The sequence below is a fragment of the Mesoplodon densirostris genome, chromosome 2 (assembly GCF_025265405.1).
Source record: "Mesoplodon densirostris isolate mMesDen1 chromosome 2, mMesDen1 primary haplotype, whole genome shotgun sequence".
Classification (NCBI taxonomy): domain Eukaryota; kingdom Metazoa; phylum Chordata; class Mammalia; order Artiodactyla; family Ziphiidae; genus Mesoplodon; species Mesoplodon densirostris.
Genome location: NC_082662.1, coordinates 164456793 through 164464558, shown reverse-complemented (window position 1 = coordinate 164464558; position 7766 = coordinate 164456793).

Genomic DNA, 7766 nt, shown 5'->3' with positions numbered 1-7766 from the left:
GCAAAGTGAACTGTATATATTACTATAACCATAGGGTGATGCTGGTCATTCAAGCCAGAGTCTGGATAGCAGTAGATGAAATGCAGAGATTAAATGGATAGTTGGTTGGTTGACCTAAGGATTCCTTAACCTCTGAAATCAAATGATGCCTGTGATTTTCATTACTGGCCTATGCAGAGGCTTATAGGCAAAGTAGATGCTGGCCATGGTGCTGAAGATTTATTTATTTATTTATGGCTGTGTTGGGTCTTCGTTGCTGTACGCGGGCATTCTCTAGTTGTGGAGAGCGGGGGCTACTCTTCGTTGCAGTGAGCGGGCTTCTCATTGCGATGACTTCTCTTGTTGTGGAGCATGGGCTCTAGGCACGTGGGCTTCAGGAGTTGTGACATGTGGCTCAGTGGTTGTGGTGCACAGGCTTTGTTGCTTCAGGGCATGTGGGATCTTCTCCAACCAGGGCTCGAACCTGTGTCCCCTGCATTGGCAGGCGGATTCTTAACCACTGCACCACCAGGGAAGTCCGGTGCTGAAGATTTAAATTACACGTGATTATCTCTTAGCCATATGGTTTTACACAACATAAGAAAAATCAAACCAGTGCCAATAGAGCACAAGTTTATTTTATAGATTATATTTTAATGTATGCCTATATATAATGATATCATTGTCCACAACACTTATCAGTTCTACTGGTATTTCTCAACACAGGATAGATTGAAGTACATCATTTCTGAATCATTTAATTTTTTTTCAGGGACTTAAAATGTGACTGTAGTTATCTGTCATACTCGTAAAAAACTCCTTGTGGGGGCTTCCCTGGTGGCGCAGTGGTTGAGAGTCTGCCTGCAGATGCAGGGGACACGGGTTCTTGCCCAGGTCTGGGAAGATCTCACATGCCGCGGAGTGGCTGGACCCGTGAGCCATGGCCGCTGAGCCTGTGTGTCTGGAGCCTGTACTCCGCAACGGGAGAAGCCACAACAGTGAGAGGCCCGCGTACCACAAAAAACAAAAACAAAAACAAACTCCTTGTGGAAGTATCATGGATGGCTTCATAAAATTAAGACACTGTTCACCAAATCAAGATACAAGTACCAATAAGCATTCATGTCAGGCAGGGACCTTCATTGAAGAAATCAGATTTACTGTGTAGATATTCATCCTCAAATTTACTTGGAAAAATTTTTGTTTCCAGACATAGTTTTAATACTTATAGTAAGAAGTGAGGAAAAATGCTTAGAGTAGCGAGGTTCTGAATTAAGCAGATTTGATGACATACATCTTGAGGTAGATTGGGTGTACAGTATTGTTTTCCTTCTATGTAAGCTTCACTTGTGGATGAATGTTTTTATGTGTGTGTGTAGTTTAGGCTTAAATGAAACCTCAGTGTGGAAGTAGTAAAGTGTTACTGTGCATATTCCTTTCAAAGCCTGTTTAGGTGAAGGTCAGTTGATAATAGTATCTGAATATAGAGGAGAAGAAATAAAAGAACAAATCTTTAAAATACTGTTGCTAACAATTTTTAAAGACAACATATTTCCACATTCTAAGGTTTTTGTTGTTGTTGTTCTGTACTTCTGTTTTATCTCACATGATTGTTGAAGGAGTCAATTGAAATAATGAAAATAAACACATTTTGTGGACTAAAACTTCCTATGCAAATACAAGATTTTATTATTACCATTTCATATTTGGTCTTGATTCTAAGCCTTTTCACCTTTTATCCTACTCTTCAAACTAGGGTCACAAATCTTGGGTGGTAGGTGAAGACTTTCTCAGAAATAAAATGCCTGAAATAGATTAAAGGAATAAATGTCCAGATCTTTGACTTTGATATATATTGATACTTGTTCCCAAAATTGATCTGCCTGACAAAGCACCTGTTTTGAAGGAGCAGGTATTACTTTCCCACCTTCTTTTTCACAGTTGTTCTTTCCTCACTTTACATTCAGGATATACCATTTAGGATATTACTATGATACATTTTTCTGAGGTGTAAAAAATCTCTATGGCTCCAACCAATAGGACAATTTGAAATATTAATGTGGTATTGATAAATGGTTGCTTCTGGGTTACAGCTTCATTTGCAAATAAAATTTCCACTTCTTTGCTTTCAACAAAACAGACAGAAGATGTAATTAAATTATTAGCTGTTATCTAATTAAAAAATTTTTGATAATAGGTCATATAGGATTTTTGACATAAAAATAATAAATATAAATAAATATATAGGGACTTCTCTGGTGGTCCAGTGGTTAAGACTGCCTTCCAATGCAGGGGGTGTGTGTTCGATCTTTGGTTGGGGAGCTAAGATCCCACATGCCTCACGACCAAAAAGCCAAAACATAAAACAGAAGCAATATTGTAACAAATTCAATAAAGACTTTAAAAATGGTCCACATCAACTTAAAAAATATATAGAGAGATACGATGTAATAAAACTTTCATTCCCATACTCTGAAGACTGTTTCTCAGTGTCTATACCTATTAAAACAAATTAAATTAAAACAAATAGAATTTATGATCAGTCCTGTCTCATTATACTAGTAAATTATTTATCCATAGATACATTAATTGAAAATATAAGATCCAATCTATCTTATTAAAAGATATTTCCAATAAAAATTTCATTTTATTTAAAAATTATTTATGAGATCTGAACAATACTTACGGTTTGACTTCTTACTTTTGGACTGCCCAGGGTCTTTGGTGTTTACAGGTCTTTTGCTGTATCTATATTCAGTTCCTTCTTTATTTCATCTAATCTCAGTGCTTTACATTCTATTTGTATACTGATAACTCCCAGTATACAAATAGAATATAAAATGAAATCCAGAATTATGCAATCCAGATGTGAAGCCAACTACTTTATCAACATCTCCACTTGTATATCTGACATCTTAAAGTTTTGAGTTTTTCTCAAAATTTGCTCTACCCACAGCCTTTTCTGTTAGCTGAAAGATACTCCATACTCTCAGTAGTTTGGATGCCAAACCTTTAAGTTATTCTTTGTTCTTTTCTTTCTTTTACATCCTACATCCATTCTGTCAAGAAACTCTATTAGCTTTACCATCAAACTACATCTGGACTCTGTGACTTCTCACTACTCGACGGCTAACAACTTGGCTTGAGCCTCCATCATATCTTATCTCTATTAATGCAGTAGTTTCCTAACTGGTGTCCTGAGTCCACACTTGTCACCTTACAGTCTATTCTCAATCAGCAGCCAGAATCATTTTGTTAAACATGTCATATTATGTTACTCCTCTCATAATCCTGAAAAGATAACTGTGATGATTAATTTTATGTGTCAAATTGGCTGGGCCATAGTGTCTAGACATTTGGTCAAACATTACTCTGGATGTTTTTGTGAGACTGTTTTTCAATGATATTAACATTTAAATTGGCAGACTTTGAGTAAAACAGATTGCTCTTCATAATGTGGGTGGGCCTCATTCAATCAGTTGAAGGTGTGATAGAACAAAAGAGTGACCTCCACCAGCAAATGGCTTTCGGGCTGGAATTACAACACTGACTCTTCCCTGGGTCTCCAGTCGACTGACCAACCCTGCAGATTTTGGACCCGCCAGTCTCCACAACTAAGCAAGCCAATTTAAAATCATTCCTATCTACCTATCTATTTATGTAGGTATCTATGTATCTATGTATCTATCTATCTATCCTCATCCTATTGGTTTTTTTCCTCTGGAGAATCTGGACTAATAAAGTAACATTTTAAAAGATTAAAAAAATATCAGAATACCTACTATCATCACATCTATTCATTGATGCACTAAGGCAAGAAAAGAGATCAGTTAAAGTGAATATTTAGATTTTCTCCTTCTTCTTTAATTTTTTTGTTTTTATTTTTCTAATATGCCCATTAACCAACGTTTTCAAAACTATTGACATTATATATAAATTTTAGACTCTCTGTTGCCTTTATAGTTTTGTCCCATTTTTTATTCCCAACATATGATATATGTGATTTCTCTAGGATTTTTCAGTCAGTATTTCCAGATGTTTGACTATTTTATTAATCTTTTCAAAGAATCAGCTGTTGGTTTATTGTTCTTTTCTGTCATATCTTTGTTTTTTATTTTATTCATTTCTGTTTTAAAATTTTTTCTCTATTATGTGTGGAATATTTAGCTCATTATTTTTAATTTTTTTAACTAGTATATTTAATTAAGGTTATATATTACATGACCCACATTCCACCATCCAAAATTCTTGGGTTCAAATGTGTTTTAGAATTTAGTGTTTTTGGATATTAGAATGACAATGTGGTATACACTGAATATTATAAAAATCCCCAGTGAGACCTGTGCCAATAATCTGTGTTCATATACACTGACATAATAATTAGCCTCATATCACATCAGTTCAGGCTTTGCTGTCAAACTTTTTTAAAAATTGGCTTTCATGGATTTGGGGCATTCAGAATTACAGATGAGGGGTTGAGGGTCATATTGCTTTAGCTTTGTATGTCTCACAAGATTTGATACTTAGTGCCTTCATTGATACTTAATTCTAATAATGCTTTACTTGTTAACCCTAATGTAGTTAGAAATGTTATCTAGTTTCCAAATGTGTGGAGATTGGGAATGATTGTTTAATTTTTTGAGATCTCAAGTGTAACCTTCAGTTTTGACAAATGCTTACATTTGTATGAGCCACACACATGCCAAGACAGAAAATTTTCATCATCTCAGAAAGTTCTTTTGTACTCCTTTGCAATCAGTTCCACTCTCCTAGAAGCAGCCACTGATTTGACTTCCACCACTATAACTTAATTTGCCTATTCTAGAATTTCATACAAGTGGAATCAGAGTATGCACTTTTCATGTCTGGATTCCTTCACACAGAAAAATGTTTGTGAAAGTTATTCATGTTGTTGTATATATCTATACATTGTCCCTTTTCTATTGCTGAATAGTTTTCCTTTGAATATAACACATTCATTGTATGGCCTTTAGGGATAGAACTGCTATAAGCAAGGGTGTTTGTGGGCATATGTTTTCATTTGTTTTGGTTAAATACCCAGGAGTAGAATTGCTCTGTTACATAGTAGATGCATATTCAACCTTTTGAGAAGCTACCAAAGAGTTGTCTGAAGAGGTTACATAATTTTGTATTTCCAACAGCAATGTATTAGAGTCCCAGTTGCTTCTCATTCTCTCCAACATTTGATGTAGATTGTTTTTATTTTAGCCATTCTTATATGCGAACCATAATCTCTGCATTTGTTTCTGTGTTTTATGTAAATCATCTATTTCTCCTGGTCTTGAGGAGTGGCATTATTTAGAAGAGGTCCTGTGGGTCTCAGAAGTGCAATCCTGCCTGGCCACCAGAGCTAAGTACTCAAGGGATGTCCCATATGTGGGCCGTGTGTGCCCTCTGTTGTGGTGGGACCACAGCTGCTGCTGAAGCATGCTGTTGTGTGAGTTGGCTCCCAGTGTGGCTACTGGGTCTGCCTGTGGCTGCCATCTATGGTGGGGCCATCTATGAGGTCCAGCCAAGGTGTAGGAGTGGACAGGGCTCTTAGTAGTGTGTGCCCTCTGGCACTAACAGGTTAGAGGGAGAATTCCAAGATGGTGCCCAGCCAGTGGCAGTATTAGCAAAGTAGCCTGAAAGAACAAAAATGGCTCCCACTCATTTCTCAGTCCCTGGAGAACATCCCAAGTGTTTCCTGTCTCTCTGGCAGATGCTTCAAAATTAGTAAGAGGGTTCCCTTCAGGTACAGTCCATGTGGATTTCAATCTGGTGTTTTTGTGCCAGTTTTAAGGTCTAGCAACCATATGCTCAAACCCTTTAAAAGTGTTCTTTTTGTTTTCGTTGTTCCCTGCAGTTATACAGTTTTCCTGGACATATTCCTCATTAGTTTTCAAAACCAGGTGTTTGGGGGGTCTCTCCTACGCAGGATCCAGGAGTTGGGCTGCCTGGTGTAGAGCTCAAATCCATTGCTCCTCAGGGAAAAGATCCATACTTTTGTGATCCCTTCTGGTTGTGGATCACTGTGTCTAGGGTGTGGGTTTTTCCATGTTGAAACCATATCTCTGCCTCTCCTACTCATTTGGATGCTGTCCTTTTACCCTTTGTTGTGGAGGCTTTGTTTATCCGGTTTTCAGGCCCCTTTTGAGAAAATTATTTCACCTGTAGTTGTAGATTTGTTGTGTCTGTGGGGGAGGTGAGTTCAGGATCTTCCTACACCACCATCTTGAAATCTCTCCTGTTTTGTACTTTTTTTTTTTTTTTGCGGTACGCGGGCCTCTCACTGCTCTGGCCTCTCCCGTTGCGGAGCGCAGGCTCCGGAGGCGCAGGCTCAGCGGCCACGGCTCACGGGCCCAGCCGCTCCACGGTATGTGGGATCCTCCTGGACCGGGGCACGAACCCGCGTCCCGTGCATCGGCAGGCGGACTCTCAACCACTGTGCCACCAGGGAAGCCCTGTTTTGTACTTTTTAAAACGAAAGTCTTATATACCTTTTGTTAAATTTATCCCTAGGATCTTATGTTTCTTGATGTTATTGTAAATGGTACTGCTTAAAAATTTATTTCTAATTGTTCATTGCTAATATATAGAAATGCAATAGATTTTTGTATATTGACTTTGTATCATGCAACATTATTAAAATCACTTATTAATTCTAGTAGTTTTCTTATAGTTACCTTAGGAGTTTTTACATACAAAATCATGTCATATGCAAATAAAGACGATTCTTCCTTTTTCCAGTTTCTATTATTTTTTTCTTCTGTCCTTTTGTACAAGCTAGAATCTCCAGTATAAAGTTCAATAGAAGTGATTAAAGTGAACATTTTTGTTTTGTTTAGTAAATAGGGCTTGCTTTGCTTTTTAGAGCAAAAGCATTTACTATTTCACTGTTAGGTATAATGCTAACTGTAAGTTTTTTGTAGATGACTTTTATAAGGTTGCAAATGTTTTCTTCTTTTATTAGCTTGCTGAAAGTTTTTATCATAAATGTGTGAAATGCCTTTTCTGCATCTACTGAAATAATAAGATTTTTCTTCTTTAATTTGTTGATGTGGTGAGTTATATTGAGTAATTTTCAAATGTTAAATAAACTTTGCATTCTGGTGCCAAATCCAATTTGTCATGGTGTATTATCCTCTCCATGTATTACTGGATTCAATTTGCTAATGTTTTGTTAAGGAATTTTACATCTATGTTCATAAGGTATATTGGTCTGCAGTTTTCATTTCTTTTTTGCTTTTCTTTCTCTGTATGGCTTTAGTATCAGGGTAATACTAGCCTCATAAAATTAGTTTCTAAGTGTTCCCTCCTCCTCTATTTTTGAAATTTTTGTACAATATTGATATTATTTCTTTTTTAAATGTTTCATAGAATTCACCAATACATCCTTCTGAGTTTGTTCCACAATTCTTTTCTCTGCTGTGTCCATTTTGCTGGTAAACTTACTGAAAGTATTCTCTATCTCCAATATCATGCTTTTTTCATTTTTAGATTTTCCATTGGACTCTTTTGTATAATATTAATCTCTGTGTTAAAATTCCCCATCTGTTCATGTAAGTTGTTAATTTTTTCATTCGTTTTAAAAAACCTTTTTTTTTTTTTTTTTTTTTTCTGGTGGTACACGGGCCTCTCACTGCTGTGGCCTCTCCCGTTGCGGAGCACAGGCTCCAGGCGCGCAGGCTCAGCAGCCATGGCTCACGGGCCCAGCCGCTCCGCAGCATGTGGGATCCTCCTGGACCGGGGCACGAACCCGTGTCCCCTGAATCGGCAGGCGGACT